General features: G+C 40.3%; 1 protein-coding gene and 1 pseudogene across 2 annotated transcripts in view; one reads left to right on the plus strand and one right to left on the minus strand.

Annotated features, from left to right (window-relative positions):
* BMPR1A (bone morphogenetic protein receptor type 1A) overlaps nt 1-21,260 on the minus strand; it is a 167,626-nt gene that overhangs the window by 57,133 nt on the left and 89,233 nt on the right. The window lies entirely within an intron of this gene.
* LOC104651735 (putative RNA polymerase II subunit B1 CTD phosphatase RPAP2 pseudogene) lies at nt 11,638-20,029 on the plus strand (annotated as a pseudogene).

The following is a 21,260-nucleotide window of genomic DNA, read 5'->3' on the forward strand; positions in this document are numbered from 1 at the left end:
CAGACTCTACCCATGCTAAATTATTAATTAACGATCAAAACAAGCCCACATTTAACCTCTGTTTTTCTGCTCAACTGTCCCTCTCCTACTCAAAACCTTCTCTTTCCTTCTGTGCCAAGATTGTTTCCCCAACACAAGTATGAACTCTTCCAGGACCAGAGTCAAGACAACCTAGTATAGCATTATATATAGCTGATGCATTTCTGTGTTATAAACCCTTCACCAGGACCTCAATATTAGATGCACAAGAAATGCTTCCAGGTTTATGAAACATTTTTTCAAATAATCTGTTTTCAAAACACCATTCAACTTTGTACTACGAATTCCCTGATCTAGTTTCTACAAAACTTTTTTGTTTGTATAACTGTATTAAACAACAGAAATCTCACAATTACAACTAGACTGTACTTACTATACAGCAATCTTTGGCATATCTGTACTTAGAAGAGATTTGTAATGCCTGTCAGCTGTTAATTTAAGAGGTCTAAGTGTTACTCTTGTTTCTCCTCTAGAACACACACAAATGACCAAAACAGGTGAAGTCAATCAGTTACTGCAGAACTCTCTGGAAAGGGAGATGGTTGGTTACCCCATAGGTATACTACAGGTACAGGTTGAGTACTCATCAGAAATGCTTGGGACCAGAAGTGTTTTGGATTTTAGATTTAAAAAAAACTTTTTAATGTCTGCACTATCTATACTTACCAGTTCAGCAATTCCAATCCAAAATCATGAAATCCAAAATACCTACCTGAGCATTTCCTTTGAGTGGCATGTCGACACTCAAAAAACTCCAGGTTTACAGCATTTCAGATTTCACATTTTTGAATTACAGTTGCTCTATCTGTACTGATAAATTGAACAAGAAAAAAAGCAGTATAATGTGGTGGTAAAGAGTTCAGAGTCTAGCATAAAACAGATGATCTAGGTCTTTTGTGCAGATTAAATCAGAGAAACTCATGTATGTGATAGTATTTAATGGTACCCAGTTAGCACCCCATCACTACTGTCACTTTTGTAACTTACAAATTAGGTTTTTGGGTTTTTTTGAGACAGAGTCTCACTCTGTCGCCCAAGCTGGAGTGCAATGGCACAATCTTGGCTCACTGCAACCTCCGCCTCCCAGATTCAAGCAATTCTCCTGCCTGAGCCTCCTGAGTAGCTGGGATTATAGGTGCGCACCACCATGCCCAGCTAATTTTTGTATTTTTAGCAGAGACAGGGTTTCACCATGTTGGTCAGGCTGGTCTTGAACTCCTGACCTCGTGATCCGTCCGCCCTGGCCTTCCAAAGTGCTGGAATTACAGGTGTGAGCCACTGCACCCAGCCCTACAAATTAGTTTTACATGCATTATCCCATTTCTGTGATCCTTACAGTAGGTAAAATAATTCCTACTTACAAAGAAAAGCTAGGTTCAGGGAGATAAATAACTTGTTGAATTTCAGGTAACTAGTATATAGGACAAACTAACACCCAGGTTTTATAATCCAAAATGCAGCATTTTGTCGGGTATACCATGAGCATATATGTCAAATGGGAAACTGGAAGTTATTTTTTATTGAACTCTGTAAGATCATTTTTCATCTTCATAACTCTGCAAGGAAAAAGTGAAGTGCAGTTAAGAAACTTGCCCAAGTTGACACAACCATTAAGGGGCAGGTTTGCTGCTGACAAAACCCAAATTCCACTTGCATGGTAAGGAGCTGGCAGGAAAGTAATGAGATTAAAAAACAAAGTACTGTGTCCCTTTTTACACTATTGCTTTTCAGCCAAAACAACAACAACAACAACAAACAAAAAAAAGCCCCCTCTTCTATCTATAGATTCTACTTTCTGGGGCTGGAGCTGGGATGCTGCTGACAATATGTCCTTCACCAGCTGGCTCCCGAGAGGTTCTGCCAACTGGGGAACTACAGAAAGCTAGAGGCGGGGAGAAGGGACTTTCTTTATTTTATTTTTTAAGACGGGGTCTTGCTCTGTTGCCCAGGCTGGAATGAAGTGGCACAGTCTCTGCTCACTGCAACCTCTGCCTCCTAGGTTCAAGCTATTCTCTGCCTCAACCACCCATGCAGCAAAGATTACAGGTGAACGTTGCCACGCCTGGCTAATTTTCAGTACAGACGGGATTTCACCATGATGGCCAGGCTGGTCTTGAACTCCTGACTTCATGATCTACCTGCCTCAGCCTCCCAAGCTGCTGGGATTACAGTTGTGAGCCACCGTGCCTGGCAGGACGTCCTCTCCCGCCTCACCCCTGATTTGGTTCACTGTTCCTATCAGTTGCCTGAATGCCACTGTCATTCAACTGGCAGCAGCAATCTACACACTGCTTCCTTCCACACTCCCAGAACCAGCCCCCTGGAATCCTTTCAGGCCCAGTGGTGCCTACTCCTCAGGGTCTCAGCCCCAGCTACTCAAAACCCCACTTTGCACTCCTCAGGCATGAGCAGTGGTTGAATTACCACTCCTTTCTAGGAGGATCTAAAAATATGCAGGTGACTTTTTGATTGGAATAATGTCTGGGATATGACAGGACATGCGGTTTGACCAGGGACCAGGATGGAAAATGCAATGTGCAGGGACAATCCTTCAAAATAAAGAATTGTCTTAACCAAATGCTAACAGTACTCTCCATGCTGAGAAACACTGGTTCTTTTTTAGGGGATGAGGACAGAAGAGGGTACTTTCTTTTTGTCAACTCCTTGGTTTTGTCAACTTCTTAGAAACACTGATTCTTGACTAGTATATGTAACTACCATACTTCATTATTATCTAAAGTTTCCTTTGTAGTTCCAGCTGGTCAAGTGGCAACAATACTAAATCTATAAGAAGAAAAATTATCTTGATTTTCTAATGTCTGAATACAATTTTACTTTTTTTCCCTTACCACCTGACCACTTTAAAAAGGAATTGTTTTTGCTGTGTTAACCATGGTGCTTGTACCATGCAAAAGCAATTTTTAAAAATCAATCATTGGGAGAGATGATAGAAGATGGCAGAATAGGAACAGCTCTGGGGTGCAGTTCCCAGCAAGAATGCAGAGGGTGAGTGATCACCGCATTTTCAAATGAGTTTTTGCTGCCCACAGACCAGGAGATTCCCAGGTGGAAAAGTGCCAGGAGTCTCCAGCATGGCTGTTTCAGCCAGCACAGTGGGTCTCTGCACAAAAACTGACAAATCCGGGCGGCCGTTTCAACTGGCACCTGGAACACCTGGGAAACAGAGTTGCCTGTTTAATTGAAAAAATGGGAGCTGAAACAGGGAGCCAGGTGATCTGGCTTGGCATGTTCCATCCCCACGAAGACCAGCAATCTGAAATGCCCTGGATTTAGAGTTTCAGAGCAAGCACAGCTGGACCCCAGACAGTCCTGCTCTGTAGGGGAAAGGGCATCCACCATTACCGAGGCAGTCCACCACTACCAAGGCAGTCCTCCATTACCCAGGCAGTCCCCCATTACAGAGGAAGACTGCCATTACTAAGGCAGTTCGAACTACACCTCTATAAACAAAACCGCAAGGAAGTTCACACAGCAGCTGGGCAGAACCTACAGCAGCTCAGCAACGCCTCTACTGGCAGACCGTGACTAGGCTACCTCCTCACTAGGCAGGGCATCTCTGAAAAAAGGCAGCAGCATGTCAGGAACTTATAAATAAAGCCCCACCTTCTCAGGAGAGAGCACCTGGGAAAACAAGGCAGTTATGAGCTCCACTGCAACAGACTTAAAAGTACCTGCCTGGCAGCTCTGAACGGAACAATGAGATCCACTGCAGCAGACTTTAATGTACCTGCCCATAGCTCAGCACTTGAGCTCCTTTAAGGGACAGACTGTCTCCTCAAACAGCTCCCAGACCCCGTATATAAAAAGAGACACCTCATAAAGAAGAGCTCAGGCTGACATCTGGCAGGTTATCTTTCTGGGATAAAGATAACAGAAGAAGAAACTGGCAGCAACCCTTACTGTTGGGCAGCCACTGCAGGTGATGCCCAGGCAAGCAGGGGCTGGAATGGACCTCCAGAAGTCCTACAGCAGAAGGGCTTGTTAGAAGGAAAACTAAAAATCAGAAATAAAGTCATCATCAACAAAAAGGACGTCCACTCAGAGACCCCATCCGAAAGTCACCAACCACAAAGACCACAGGTAGATAAATCCACAAAGATGGGAAAAAACAAGCACAAAAAGGATGAAAACCGCCAAAACCAGAACGCCTCTCCTGCTCCAAGGGATCACAACTCCTCACCAGCAAGGGAACAAGGCTGGATGGAGAATGAATCTGATCAATTGATAGAAACAAGCTTCACAAAGAAGGTAATAACAAACTTCTCTGAGCTAAAAGAACATGTTCTACCCCAATGCAAAGAAACTAAGAACCTTGAAAAAAGTTAGATGAAATGCTAATGAGAATAAACAGCTTAGAGAAGAATATAAATGAATTGATGGAGCTGAAAAAGACAACATGAGAACACTGCAAAGCATACAAAAGTTTCAACAGCCGAATCAACCAAGCAGAAGAAAGGGTATCAGAGACTGAAGATCAACTCAATGAAATAAAGCAAGAAAGCAAGATCAGAGAAAAAAGAGTGAAAAGAAATAAAGCCCCTAAGAAATACGGGATTGTGTGAAAAGACTAATCTATGTTTGATAGGTGTACCTGAATGCAATGGAGAGAGAAAATACTCTTTAAGATATTATCCAGGAGAACTTCCCCAACCTAGCAAGTCAGGCAAATATTCAGATCCAGGAAATACAGGGAACACCACAAAGATATTCCACAAGAAGAGCAACCCCAAGACACATAATCGTCAGATTCAACAGGGTTGAAATAAAGAAAAAAATGCCAAGGGCAGCCAGAGAGATAAGTGAGGTTACCCACAAAGGGAAGTCCATCAGACTCACAGCGGATCTCTCAGCAGAAACCCTGTAAGCCCGAAGAGAGTGGGGGCCAATATTCAACATCCTTACAAGAACTTTCAACCTAGAATTTCATATCCAGCCAAACTAAGCTTCACAAACGAAGGAGAAATAAAATCCTTTATGAACAAGCAGTTGCTCAGGGATTTCACCACCACCAGGCCTCCCTTACAAAAGCTCCTAAAAGAAGCAATAAACATAGAAAGTAACAACCAGTACCAGCCACTCGAAAAACAAAACAAATGATAAAGAACATCGACACAATGAAGAAACTGGGTCAACTAATGGGCAAAACAACCAGCTACTATCAAAATGGCAGGATCAAATTCACACATAACAATATTAAACTTAAACGTAAATGGGCTAAATGCCCCATTCAAAAGACACGGACAGGCAAATTGGATAAAAAGTCAAAAACCACTGGTGTGCTGAATCCAGGAAACCCGTCTCACATGCAAGGACACACATAGGCTCAAAATAAAGGGATGAAGGAAGATTTAAAAGCAAATGGAGAGCAAAAAAAAAAAAAAAAGCAGGAGTTGCAATCTTAGTCTGTGATAAAACAGACTTTCAACCAACAAAGTTCAAAAGAGACAAAGAAGAACATTACATAATTGTAAAAGGATCAATGCAACAAGAAGAGCTAACGATCCTAAATATATATGCACCCAATACAGGAGCACCCAGATACATAAAGCAACTTCTTAACAACCTACAAAGAGACTTAAGACTCCTACACAATAACAGTGGGAGACTGTGACCCTCCACTGTCAATATTAGATAGATCAACAAGACAGAAAATTAACAAGGACATCCAGGACTTTAACTCAGATCTAGACCAACCAAACCTAACAGACATGTACAGAACTCTCCACCCTAAATCCACAGAATATACATTCTTCTCAGAACCACATCATACATACTCTAATATTGACCACATAATTGGAAGTAAATCACTCCTCAGCAAATGCCAAAGAATGAAAATCATAACAAACAGTCTCTCAGACCACAGTGCAATCAAATTAGAACACAGGATTAAGAAACTCAGAACTGCCCAACTTCTTGGAAACTGAACACTGGCTCTTGAATGTTGACTGGATAAATAATGAAATAAATGCAGAAATAAAGGAGTTCTTCAAAACCAACAAGAATGAAGACACACGTACCAGAATCTCTGGGACACATTTAAAGTAGTGTCTAGAGGAAAATTTATAACAATAAATGTCCATATGAGAAGCAAGGAAGGATCTAAAATCAAAACCCTATCATCAAAATTGAAAGGACTAGAGGAGCAAGATCAAAAAAGCTCAAAAGCTAGCAGATGACAAGAAATAGAACTAAGATCAGAGCAGAACTGAAGGTGATAGAGACACAAGAAACCCTTCAAAAAAAAAATCAATAAATCCAGGGGCTGATTTTTTGAAAAGATCCACAAAATAGACAGACCGCTAGCCAGATAAATAGAAAAGAGAGAAGAATCAAACAGATACAATAAAAAATGACAAAGGGGATATCACCACTGATTCCAGAGAAATATAAACTACCATCAGAGATTACTACAAACAAGTCTATGCAAACAAACCAGTAAATCTAGAAGAAATGAATAAATTCCTGGAAACATGCACCCTCCCAAGCCTAAACCAGGAAGAAGTCAAATCCCTGAATAGGTCAATAACAAGGGCTGAAGTTAAGGCAGCAATTAACAGCCTACCAACAAAAAAAGCCCAGGTCCAGATGGGTTCACAGACTCTACCAGACATACAAAGAGTTGGTACCACTCCTTTTGAAACTATTCCAAACAATCCAAAAAGAGGGAATCCTTCCCAAATCATTTTATGAGAACAACATCATACTGATACCAAAACCCGGCAGAGACTCAACAAGAAAAGAAAACTTCAGGCCAATATCCATGATGAACATAGATGCAAAAATCTTCAGTAAAATACTGGCAAACCGATTGCAACAGTGCATCAAAAAGCTTATCCATCACGATCAAGTAGGCTGCATTCCAGGGATGCAATGCTGGTTCAACATACACAAGTCTATAAACATAATCCACCACATTAACAGAACCAAAGACAAAAACCACACAATTATCTCAATAGATGCAGAGCAGGCTTTTGACAAAATTCAACAACCTTTATGCTAAAACTCTCAAGAAACTAGGTATCAACAGAACGTATCTCAAAGTAATAAAAGCTATTTACGACAAACCCACAGCCAATATCATATTGAATGGGCAAAAACTGGAAGCATTCCCTTTGAAATCTGGCACTAGACAAGGACGCCCTCTATCACCACTCCTATTCAATATAGTATTGGAAGTTCTAGCCAGAGCAATCAGGCAAAAAAAAGAAATAAAGGGTATTCAATTAGGAAAGGAGGAAGTCAAATTGTTTCTATTTGCAGATGACGTGACTGTATATTTAGAAGACCGCATCGTCTCAGCCCAAAATCTCCTCAAACTGATAAGCAACTTCAGCAAAGTCTCAGGATACAAAATCAATTGCAAAAGTCACAAGCATTCCTATACACCAGTAACAGACTTAAAGAAGTAAGATGGAAAAAACAGATGGAAAAACATTCCATGCTCATGGTTAGGAAGAATCAATATTGTGAAAATGGCCATACTGCCCAAAGTAATTTATAGATTCAATGCTATTCCCATCAAGCTACCAATGACCTTCTTCACAAAACTGGAAAAAAACACCTTAAACTTCATATGGAACCAAAAGAGAGCCCACATAGCCAAGACAATTCTAAGCAAAAAGAACAAAGCTGGGGGCATCATGCTACCTGACTTCAAACTATACTACAAGGCTACAGTCATCAAAACAGCATGGTACTGGTACCAAAACAGATATCTATGGAACAGAACAGAGGCCTCAGAGGCAACACAACATATCTACCACCATCTGATCTTTGACAAACCTGACCAAAACAAGCAGTGGGGAAAAAATTCCCTGTTTAATAAACGGTGTTGGGAAAATTGGCTAGCCATATGCAGAAAGCAGAACCTGACACCTTACACTAAAATTAACTCCAGATGGATTAAAGACTTAAACATAAGGCCTAACACCATAAAAACCCTAGATGAAAATCCAGGTAAAACCATTCAGGACATAGGCACAGGCAAGGACTTCGTGACTAAAACAACAGAAGCATTGGCAACAAAAGCCAAAATAGACAAATGGGATCTAATTAAACTCCAGAGCTTCTGTACAGGAAAAGAAACTATCATTACAGTGAACTGGCAACCAACAAAATGGGAAAAATTTTTTTGCAGTCTGCCCATCTGACACAAGGCTAATATCCAGAATCTACAAAAAAACTAAAACAGATTTACAAGAAACAAACAAACTCATTCAAAAGTGGGCAAAGGGCATGAAAAGACACTTTTCAAAAGAAGACATATAGGAGGCCAAAAAACATGAAAAAATGCTCATCATCACTGGTCATTAGAGAAATGCAAATCAAAACCACACTGAGATACCATCTCATACCAGTTAGAATGGCAATCATTAAAAAATCTGGAGACAACAGATGCTGGAGAGGATGTGGAGAAATAGGAACACTTTTACACTGTTGATGGGAGTGTAAATTAGTTCAACCATTGTGGAAGACAGTGTGGCATTTCCTCAAGGACCTAGAAATAGAAATTCCATTTGACCCAGCCATCCCATTACTGGGTATATATCCAAAGGATTATAAATCATTCTGTTATTAAAGACACATGCATACGTATGTTCACTGCAGCACTGTTTACAATAGCGAAGACCTGGAACTAACCCAAATGCCCATCAATGACAGATTGGACAAGGAAAATGTGGCACATACACACCGTGGAATATTATGCAGCCGTAAAAAATTATGAGTTCGTGTCCTTTGTAGGGATATGGATGAATCTAGAAACCATCATTTTCAGCAAACTGACACAAGAACAGAAAATCAAACACTGCATGTTCTCACTCATAGGCAGGTGTTGAACAATGAGAATACAAGGAGGGGAGCATCACACACTGGGATCTTTCAAGGGGGACTAGGGGAGGGACAGCAGGGGGTAGGGAGTTGGACAGGGATAACATGGGGAGAAATGCCAGATATAGATGATGGGGGGATAGAGGCAGCAAACCACATTGCCGTGTATGTACCTATGCAACAATCCTGCATGTTCTGCACATGTACCCCAGAACCTACAGTGCAATAAAAAATATATACATATTAAAAAAATCATTTATTTCTATATACTTAATTATTTAAATTTTTTTTAATTCAGGGTACAACGATATCCCTAAGATCTCAGGAGTACAGGCTCTATCCTATGCTAAGCATATTCTATCTTCCATGCCTAAATGTTCAGGGGTGAGCTGGTCTAATAGTCTCAGGACTTTCACTGGCCCTGCAGTGACAAAGTCACTCTCTGAGATTCAATATGAATAAGGCAGTCCCAGAAGCTGCTGGCAGCTATGTTGGGCCCAGAAGGGGAACCAGAAGGCAGAGCCAGGAGACTGAAAGAAGCCAGATCCCAGGAGACACTGATGAGCTGCTCAAGTAACCTTGTCTGAAGCCTGAATTACTTTGGGACTCTTCAGTTAAGAGCTAATAAGTTTCCATTTTTTAGGTCAGAGAGAGTCAGTTTTGCTGTTACAACCAAAAATATTCCAGTTAATATAGCTAATATGAGGGTTAAAAAGAAAGGCACACTTGAGTATTCTTGGTTAGATTAACATAAAATTAGCAATTCTGAATAAAGGCAAATAAATATCTTATCAGAAAATATACTTGATACATCTGAAAAGAAAACTCTGGCTGGTATAAGAAAGTGCTATTTTTAAAACAGCTTGGCCCACGTAGTTGATCTCACCTGCAATCCCAACACTTTCGGGAGGCTGAGGCAGGCTGATCACTTGAAGTGGGGAATTTGAGAACAGCCTAGCCAACACAGTGAAACCTCATGGCTACTAAAAATACAGAAATTAGCTGGGCGTGTTGGTGGGTGCCTGTGATCCCAGCTACTTGAGGCTGAGGCAGAAGAATTGTTTGAACCTGGGAGGTGGAGGTTGCAGTGAGCAGAGACTGTGCCACTGCATTCCAGCTTCGGTGACAGAGCAAGACTCCCTCAAAGGAGAGGAAAAAAACAACTTAAATAGTATAAAAATTGACTTAATGTTATCAGCAGCTATACAATTTGTCACTTCTGATCTCTCCTTGCCTCATCCCTCCCAAATTTGCTAGATCCTGAGTCTTTCCCACCTCCCTTAACAGCCTCTTTATTGCTATAAAATCTTAAAAGTTCAAGATCCAAAATCTTTTTTTCTTCTCATTTTTAGAATATCACGACACAGATGTAACCAGGCCTAAAATCTCAAGTCGTTATTGACAACTCCCTCTGTCCTCCTCACATTCTCACTATCATCAAATCCACTGGTTCTACCTGCAGAATCTATCCAGAACCCACACACTTCCTACTACTTCTATGGCTCGCTCTGGACCAAGCCACTAATCCCTTCGCCTAGATTGCTGAAAGGGCTTCCTAACTAGCCTCCTGTTTCCACCGGTGCCCACCATGGATTTGCAACACAGCAGCGAGTAATCCGACAAGAAAGCAGGTTAAACCATATCACATCTCATTCACATCCCTCCAACAGTGCTCCAACTCACAGACTAAAAGCTAAAGTCTCCAGTGGTCCACCAGTTCCCCTCCCTCCTTCTCCGGCCAGTAGTGTTCTTTGCACATGCCGCTTACAGTCCTGCTGCAGGACCCTGGCACGTGCAGGTCCCTCTGCCTGTAATGATCTTCCCCAGGACTGCTGCCTTGCCCCTTCCAAGCACTTACTCGAAATCCCTTTCTTATTTACAGACTTCCTGCCCACCCTATTTAAAACTGTAATCCCATCCCCATGCCTAGCACGCCTCTGCTTTCTGGCTGTTTCTTTCTCTTCAGCATGTGCCATGCTATATAATTTAATATATAGTTTACTCTGTATTTTGTTTATTGCCTGCCACCTGCTCCAGAATATATGCTCCATGAGGACAGGAGGGTTAGTCCCTTTCACTCACTTTATGTTTTTAGCACCTGGAACAGTGCTTGGCACATAGTTGATACTAAATAAATATTTGTTGAGGGAATGACAGAATAGAGCAGAAGGAATTAAAACATTATGCCAATTCCTTTTCCTTTTATATACAAACCAGACGTTCCCAAAAGAGCTGACAGTGGATAAACTATCCCATTTCCTTATCTCAGCACAACTGAAATGATATAAAAACCACACCACTTCCTTTTGCTCACTTCCATCTCTGATTTGTGTCAAGATCTTGTGAGGAAAAAGTTTCCACTGTTTTCGGGGATATCCTCAAGTTCGAGATATAAATTAAAAGGCTTAAGAAAGGCTTGTATAAGTAAACACCACATCCCCAAATCTAAAATACTGCTTAAGGCAAACAATGGCTTGGGTTATGCTTTTCCAGTACCACATGTTATACCAAGTTAAATAATTATGGAAATAATTACAGACAAAAAGAAAATGCAGTCTTTCTTTCGTACAATGTGGTCTGAAAAAGGGAACTTCAAAGCACATTCTAAACTCAACTGCAATCTTTCAGTACTCAGACAACATACTAAAGGTTCAAAGGTAGTACGTGTATGTAATATTTAAGTCTCCAATTCCCTGAATAAGGGAAGAAGGTGTTAAAATAGATTTCTTACAATTTTTCCCGACAACCATGACCCAAAAACAACAGCATGGGCAAGTAAAACCTTACAAACCCATAGGTTTAAGAAAGAACTACCTCAAGATGACAGATTCCTGCTGTATGCACATGAAGCTCAAGAACTTGGGAGCCCAGGAAGTCTGTCCTCTTGTGAACGAAACATACTTCATTTTCTTTATTCTGCGTCAAAACATCTTTTCAGGTTAAAATGTTTAGCGTTATAAGAAGTTCTATGGCACAAAATGGATTTAACATTTACTTGTCCTTGCTTTCCTTTTAGGTTTTTTTTTTTTTTTTTTTTTTTCCCAAAGACCAAGTGTCGCTCTGTCACCCAGGCTGGAGTGCAATGGCGCAATCTCGGCTCACTGCAACCTCTGCCCCCCAGGTTCAAGTGATTCTCCTGCCTCAGCCTCCCAAGTAGCTGGGACTACCACACCCAGCTAATTTTTGTATTTTCAGTAGAGGCGAGGTTTTGCCATATTGGCCAGGCTGGTCTTGAACTCCTGACCTCAGGTGATCCACCACCTCAACCTCTCAGAGTGCTGGGATTACAGGTGTGAGTCACTGCTCCCAGCCTCTTCTTAGAAATAAATATAGCAACCTCTTCATATTGTAGGCAAACATGGGCTGAAAATACAGTATCTGTCTGGGAGTTGGTGGCTCACACCTGCAATCCCAGCACTTTAAAGGCCAAAGCAGGAGGATCACTTGAGCCCTGGATTTCAAGACCAGACTGAGAAATGTAGTAAGATGCCATCTCTCTATTCTTTTAAAGAAATAATAAAATAAAATAGAGTATTCACTTTGTATTTAGTGCCTTTGTCTTACATTTAAGTCTTTAATCCATTTTGAGTTTATTTTTGTATATGGTGAAAGACAAGGGTGCAGTTTCACTCTGTATATGTATATCCAGTTTTCCCAGCGACATTTATTGAAGACTGTCTTTTCCTCAAAGTATGTTCTTGGTGCCTTTGCCAGCTGGCTATAAACATGTAAACTTATTTCTAGGTTCTCTATTCTGTTCAAGTGGTCTACTATCTGGTTTTATGTCAGCACCATGCTATTTTGGTTACTGTAGCTTTGCAGTATATCTTTTTTTTTTTTTTTTTTTTTTTTTTTTTTGAGACGGAGTTTCGCTCTTGTTACCCAGGCTGGAGTGCAATGGCACGATCTCGGCTCACCGCACCCTCCACCTCCTGGGTTTAGGCAATTCTCCTGCCTCAGCCTCCTGAGTAGCTGGGATCACAGGCACGCGCCACCATGCCCAGCTAATTTTTTGTATTTTTAGTAGAGACGGGGTTTCACCATGTTGACCAGGATGGTCTCGATCTCTTGACCTCGTGATCCACCCGCCTCGGCCTCCCAAAGTGCTGGGATTACAGGCTTGAGCCACCGCGCCCGGCCGCTGCAGTATATCTTGAAGTCTGGTAATGTGACGCCTGTAGCTTTGTCCTTTTGGCTCAGAACTGCTTTGGCATTTGCAATCCTTTGTGGTCCCAAATTAATTTTAGGATTATTTTTTCTATTTCTGTGAAGATTATCCCTGGTATTCTGATAGGGATTTCATTCAATCTGTTACTTGCTGTTGATAGTATGGTCATTTTCACAGTATTAATTCTTCAAATCCTTGAATATGGATGTCTTTCCATTTTTTGGCACTCTCTTCAATTTCCTCATCTGTGTTTTAAGGTCTTCCTCACCTCCTTAGTCAAATGCATTCCCTTTTTTGGTAGCTTTTGTAAACAGATTACCTTCTTCATTTCTTTTTCTGCTAATTCATTATTGCTGTATAGAAACACTACTAATTTTTGTATGTTGATTTTGTATCCTGCAACCTTGCTAAATTCATTTATCAGTTCCAAGAGTTTTATGGTGAAGCTTTTAGGGTTTTCTATATATATGATCACGGCAATTCGACTTCCTCCTTTCCAATTTAGATGCCTTTTATTTCTTTTCCTTGCCTAATTGCTCCAGTCTTCATCTTTGATTTTATCATTTTGCAATTTTAAATGTGAAACACTAATATAAGCACAATTTAAAAATATTGAAGAACACGGACGGGCGCGGTAGCTCAAGCCTGTAATCCCAGCACTTTGGGAGGCCGAGGTGGGTGGATCACGAGGTCAAGAGATCGAGACCATCCTGGTCAACATGGTGAAACCCCGTCTCTACTAAAAATACAAAAAATTAGCTGGGCGTGGTGGCGTGTGCCTGTAATCCCAGCTACTCAGGAGGCTGAGGCAGGAGAACTGCCTGAGCCCAGGAGGCGGAGGTTGCAGTAAGCCGAGATCGCACCATTGCACTCCAGCCTGGGTAACAAGAGTGAAAACTCTGTCTCAAAAAAAAAAAAAAAAAAGATACACAAAAAAGTAAGATACGCAAAAGAGTAAGTTTAACAAATAAAAAGATGAATCATATTATGTACAGAAAGCCTTCATATTAGGTATGTTGGTTGTTCCTAAATTAATTATAAATTTAATGAAACTCTTTATCATATTAAGGAATTTCCCTTCTTAGTTTACTGAGAGGTTTTATTATGGAGTTGAATTTCATCAGCTGCTTTTGCTCCATCTAGTGATATGATCAGAGTTTTTCTCCTTCAATGTGCAAATGAATGAATAAATTAATACTAATTCATATTAAGAACTATCTTGAAGAGTAAACCATCTGTGGTGGTTTTTTAAAATGCCCACCCACAAATTCTTTCATACTCTTCTCTTTAAGAGGTGGAAACTAAATTCTTTGAGTATAGGCTAAACTGAATGACTTCCTTCTAAGAAACAAGATAAAGGAAAAACTACAGGCTTCTGCCTATAATTCTAGCACTTTGGGAGAAAGAGGCAGGAGGACTGCTTGAGACCAGGAGTTTGAGACCAGCATGGTCAACAGAGTGAGACTCCATCTCAATTTAATTAAAAAAAAAAAGAAGAAGAAGAAAGAAAAAGTAATGACTAGGTCTTAAAAGGCACTGCAGCTTTCTCCTTGCTTTTTTGGGATCACTAGTTCTGGAGAAAGCTAGCTGTCACAGTGTGAGGACACTCAAGGAGTCTGGGAAGGCCCGTGGCGTGAAGAACTGAGGCCTCCTGCCAACTGCCATGTGAGTGTCCCACCTTGGAGGTGTATTCTCCCCTAGTTAGGCTTCAAATGACTGTACCCCCTGCTAACTTCCTGACTGCAACTTTGTGAGACATAAAGATTAGAACCACATCCAGTAAGCTACTCCTGAATTCTTCTAAGTTAAGGTTTCACCTCATTAAGTTTTGGGATAGACGTTATGCAGCAATGACAATTAAAACACTATTCTTGGATTCCTGAGATAATTTCAATTTGTCATTATTGTATAATAAATAGTGTATCCAGTCTTTGACGCTAGTTCCTGGTAGAGAACCTCTAACTCATGGAATCTCCTCAGTAGTAAGAGTGCCTTTGTGACTCATAAGCCTCATGGATCATTCCCGATTGATGCTAACAAGATGACTCAGAATGGGATCTGCTCATCAGAAAGACCACCATGTGTAGAAGGATGGAGTTTGAGCCAGTTAAACCTCTAAGGAAGGGAGGAGAGAACACTGAAGGTTTGAGTTCAATTACATGGCTAATTATTCAGTTACACTTACATATAAAATCTCCATACACCATGGCTCAGGTAGGCTTCCTGGTTGGTGAGCATACTGATGGGTAAAGAGAATGATAAACCCTGATTCCAGCAGAAAAGAGCACAGAAGTCCATATTAGGAACTCTCCCAGTCTCCTGTATCTCATTTGGCTGTTCCCTAATCTGTATTCTTCGTAATAAAAGTATAACTTAAGTATACCACTTTCCCAAGTTCAGTCACTTTATGAATTATCAAATTTGAGGGGATTCATGGGAAACCCTAGATTTGCAGCCAGTTAATCAGAAGCACAGGTGGTCTGGGGACCACCACACTTTTAACTGGCACTGCAACAAGGGCAGTCTCACTGGGAACTGTGCCCTTAAACCTGTGGAGTCTCCTGCTAACTCTGTCAGAACTGTATTACAGTCAGCATTGTAGACGTGAGATACAGACATATAAAATATTTAAACATACTAGTGGATTTGTATACATAAGCAAGACTGGCCTATAATTTATTTGATATTATCCATGCTTGGTTTTGGTATCAAGGATATATACTAGTCACAATAAACTGCGGAACTTTCCTTAATTTGCTATTCTCTGAACAGCCGGTATAAATCTGGTCATATCTATCACCTGGATAGTTTGAAATAATTCACGCTTAAGATCACCTGGGTGCAGGGGGACGGGGCCTTGGGGGAAGACACTGGAGCTGGTCCCGGTCCTGCAGACTACTCTTCCCACAGCTGACTATGCTGGGCTGCGCTCTGCGAGCTGCAAGACTGGGGCTCCCTGCTACTCACTGAAGGTACTGAACAGACAAATACTTTGAAACACCAAGATGCTTCTAAAAGGAAAAGTTCATTACACCTGCTCACTACAACGATGTAGTGAATGAACGTTCTATTCTCAAACTCTGTGGTTATCCTTTAAGTCACAAGAAGCTAGGAATTAAATAAAAACTTCTACCAAAACCAATAAAGTTTATGATATTACTGAAAGAAAGTCTTTTTGCAGCAATTTTTGTTATCAAGCATCTAAGTTTTTTGAAGTACAAATTCTCAAAACTCTAGTATGAGTTCCAGAGCAGCATCCCGATTTTCAACTGCTAAAGGAAGAACAAGGTGGCCATTCTGGAGAAGTACAGTTATGCAGTAAAGCCATTAAAACATCAGATATCCACAATCCCAGCCACTTTGAAAAGCAGTATGAATCTAGTTCTTCTAGCACTCATAGTGACAGTAGCAGTGATAATGAACAAGACTTTATTTCCTCCATTCTACCAGGAAACAAACCAAATTCAACAAGTATTAGACCACAGCTGCACCAAAAAGGCATAATGAAAAACAAAGTTGGTCACAAAGCTAACTCCAAACACAAAGACAAAGAACAGACAGTAGTAGATGTCACTGAGCAGTTAGGCAACTGCAAACTAGAGAGCCAGGAGAAAGCGGTTACCTGTGAACTCCTTTACAGAAAGTAAATACTCAAGAGTTCTTCAAAGAGCACTTTGCCTGAAAGATTAAAAGCTTCAGAAAATTCTGAAAGTAAATACAGTAGGTCAGAAATAACTCTGGTAGGCATAAGTAAGAAAAGTGCAGAGCATTTTAGGAGAAAATTTGCCAAATTAAACCAAGAGTCTAGGTCAGTCTCTAGTTCAGTGTAGGTGTGTCCCGAAGTTGCAAGAAAAACTTTAAAGATTTGAAGGAGACTTTGATTGAGTGGAAGACAGAAGAAACTTTGAGGTTTTTGTTTTTTATGTGGCCAGAATTATGCTTCTGTGTGTCTGAAACCTGAAGCCTCTCTGGTTAAAGAACTTGATGAAGACGACATAATCGCAGACCCAGATAGTCATTCCCCTGCCTGGAGGGAATCTCAGAATAGCTTGGATGCGTCTTTACCTTTTAGGGCAGGAGTCCCCAAACTATGCCGCATGCGGCCCCCTGAGGCCATTTATCCAGCCCCCCGCCAGCACTTCAGGAAGGGGCACCTCTTTCATTGGTGGTCAGTGAGAGGAGCACAGTATATGGTGGCCCTCCAACGGTCTGAGGGACAGTTAACTGGCCCCCTGTGTAAAGTTTGGGGACGCCTGTTTAAGGGGCTCAGATACAGCCATTAAACCACTGACAACAACTTGGAAAAAGAAACTGAAAAGTTAAATCTGAGATCAGGGAGTTTTAGAGAGGACGGTATGTTTTGGATGAAGAAACCACCAAATCACACGACTCAGAAGGGGTATGTCTGAAAGACAATGAGCTTTTCCAAGTCTAACATCTGGAAAACTCACCACAGCAAAATCTTGGAGCAGGAAGGATACTGAAGAGACAACTGTTAAATTTTCAAATAGTTTCTTTAGTCATTCTGCCTTTTGGTTTACAATGCCATCTCCACGGCTAGCATTATTATTTTGCAAATAAGTTGAAGTTTGCCCCTAGAAAATTTTCATAAATGTGCAATATTTCTGAGCCAAATATGAATGAAAAAAATGTGCAATATTTTTCCTAATGTAAAAATAGCCTAAAATGGTGGAACAAAGTTTTTCCTAATTCTTCATGTAATAAATGAAGCCTCTGAAGAGAATTTTTTCTTAAAAAACAAAAAAAGATCATCTAGGCCAAAGGCTTATCTTTAAGTGTATGAAAGCGGGTGGCTCTTTTAATTACAAATCCTATTTCTCTAATAGTTACAGAAATATCCAAGTTTTCTATATACTGAGTCAATTTTTATTGTTATAATTACCTAGAAAACTGCCATTTAATTATAAAATTTATTAGAAAAAGTGATTCAACTTATTTTATTTTAAAAACTTTCTTCTATATCTTCCTTTCGTATCCTCAGTATTATTTATACTTTATATTTTTTCTTGATCAATCTTTCAAATAGTTTATTAGCCTTTTCATAAAAAACAACTTCAACTTTTCAGCTTTGTTAATCCTCTTCAATGGTATCTTTAAAAAAAAAAAAAATCACTTCAAACCTCAATTCTATCACTTATTAGCTAGAGACCTGGGTAAGTTTCTCTCTGTGCCTAAGTTTCCTCATTGGTAAAGTGTACATAACAACAATGCCCACCTCATATGGCTTTGTGAAGATTAAATGAAATAATCTTTGTAAAGAACATAAAACAGTGCCCGGTATACAGTAAAAACTCTAGATATGTTACCTTTTATCTTTATCATCTATTTTATTTCACTTGAATTTACTGCATTCTTCCCTTAATGTAGATTAGCTTATTCATATTTATTTATTTATTTATTTATTTATTTGAGACAGAGTCTCACTCCATCACCAGGTGTCAGGCTAGAGTGCAGTGGTGCGACCTTGGCTCACTGCAACTTCCACCTCCCGGGTTCAAAAGCAATTCTCCTGCCTCAGCTTCCGGAGTAGCTGGGACTACAGGTGTGCGCCACCATGCCCAGATAATTTTTTTTGTATTTTTAGTAGAGACAGGGTTTCACCATGTTGGCCAGGATGGTCTCGATCTCTTGACCTCATGATCTGCTTGCCTCGGCCTCCCAAAGTGCTGGGATTCCAGGCGTGAGCCACCGCGCCCAGCCTAAATTTCTTTTAAAACAGCCTGGCCAACATGATGAAACCCCATCTCTATTAAAAATACAAAAAATTAGCCAGGCATGTTGGTGCAAGTCCGTAATCCCATCTACTCAGGAGGCTGAGGCAGGAGACTAGCTTGAACCCGGGAGGCAGAGGATGCAGTGAGCCAAGATTGCGCTACTGCACTCCAGCCTGGGCAATGATTGTGAAAGTCCGTTTCAAAAAAAAAAAAGAATATTTAAGGCTTCAAGGTTTCACACAAGTTTTAATATGTCCTAGGGTTTTTTTTGTTTTTTTTTGAAATAAGGTTTTCTGCTCTGTAGCCCAGTCTAAAATGTAATGAATGGTGTGATCATGGCTGACTGCAGCCTCAACTTTCCAGGTTCAAGTAATCCTCCCACCTCAGCTTTCTGAGTAGCTGCACTACAGGAGGACACCACTGTGCTGGGCTAATTTTGATTTTTTTTTTTTTTTTGTAGAGGTGGGGTCTCACTATGTTGCTCCAGCTGTTGTTTTCTCTATTGTTTTCTTCTAGGTGTTCACTAATTTGATTATTTTATATTTAATCTGTGGAATTTAAAAGTGTATTTTTAAATTTCCTAATGTATATAGTTGTTATTCATTTCCAATACACACGCTTTTTTGCCAGAAAACATGGTTGATTTTATTTGAAATGCATAAGAACTTGCTGTAGAGCCTAGTAAATGGTCACTTTTATAAAAATATGTGCTTGAAAGAACTTTTTTTTTTTTTTTAAGACTTTGAGAGGTATTTCAGACTTTTCTTTTTTAGAGACAAGGTCTTACTCTGTTGTCCAGGCTGGACTGCAGTGGTGTGATCATTGCTCACTGCAGCTTCCAACTCTTGGGCTCATGCCATCCCCCACCTCAGTTTGCCCAGTAGCTGGGACTACAGACATCTGCCACCATGCCTAGCTCAGATTAACTTCTAAAACCAAATGACCTTGCTATTCTCTCTGCTTAAAAACCCCAAAAAAATCCTCATTTAATAGGATAAAATTAGTAACAAAAGACTTTTTGTGATTTGACATCTGCTGAGGCCTCTACTACTGCCACCACATCCCCCAGCCCTCAGCCCCCGACACTCCTCCATACCCTTACAATATACAACTCTACCAAATCAGTACCGCCAATCTCTCTTACAGGCATTCCTTCCAGGTTTCTATTCCTCTGCGAATCCTTTGTGTCCTCTTTGTTCTCTGCCAGGGTAACTACAATGTTCTCTTCAGAACTTGATCTGTGAGTTCCCTTGTGTATGTAACCCTCGATCCCTACTCATCAGGCTGCATGAAGTGTCCCAGTTCAACTTCCAGTAGACTCAGCACACACCACAGCTGCTCTGCAGGTCTTGAGCAATGTTCACTCAAAAATCACTTAATGATGATGTGGTTATGTGCCATGTACTGACTATCCAATGGTACATAAAACAGACATGATTCCTCCTCTTATAAGGCTTAGTCAGCTGTTTTTTTGTTTTTGTTTTTGTTTTTTTTACTTATCTTGCAGCACTGTAATTGCCACTGTGTAGTACATTACTAAGCAAAGGAATAACAATGTTCAATAAATAAATTAAAGGAATAAAAAATAGTAATATCTTGCTAAGGGCAATTTAGTTGGGGAATTAAACCAACTATAAAACCACATAATGTGCTCTAACATTCTTTATAAGTATACTGGCACCTAAAAATATATCTCTAAATCTTACAGTAACAGCCGGTTACTACTGACAGTGCTAGTTCAAGAACTTTGTTCCCAAAATCACCATCCTTTTGTGATTTCTAGATATCAGAGAACAGATATTTAGATTCACATAATAAAATGGAGGACCTTAAGATACTTAAAAGCTCTTTCCAAAATATTTCTGGTTTATTTCGTATTTTGAAAAATAATAATTATTATTGTTGTTTGAGATGGAGTTCAGCTCTTGTCACCAAGGGCAGAGTGCAATGGTGCGATCTTGGCTCACTGCAACGTCCTCCCACCAGGTTCACGCCTCAGCTTCTTCCCTCAGCCTCCCAAGTAGCTGGGATTACAAGCATGCAATACCACGCCCGGTTAATTTTTTGTTTTTAGTAGAGACAGGGTTGACAGGGTTTCTCCATGTGGGTCAGGCTGAACTCGAAATCCTGGTCGCAGGTGATCCACACATCTCGGCCTCCCGAAGTACTGGGATTGTAAGCGTGAGCCACTGTGCCCAGCCTATTTTGAATTATCTTAGAACTTTCCACTATCATGAATAATTGAGCACTAAGTTTACTGGTTTTTTAATATTATGACATAAGAAATCGAACATTAATATAAAGCTGTATTCATAATTAAGTTTTTCTCATGTTGGTATTAAACAATGCATCTACTTTATACAAAAACAGGCTTATATTTCTTGAACATATAAGGGCTGTATTAAAAAATTATGACCTGAAAAAGGGGAACTTTGGGCCAGTTGTGGTGGCTAATGCCCGTTATCCCA

The sequence above is a fragment of the Saimiri boliviensis genome, chromosome 12 (genome assembly GCF_048565385.1).
Source record: "Saimiri boliviensis isolate mSaiBol1 chromosome 12, mSaiBol1.pri, whole genome shotgun sequence".
NCBI lineage: Eukaryota > Metazoa > Chordata > Mammalia > Primates > Cebidae > Saimiri > Saimiri boliviensis.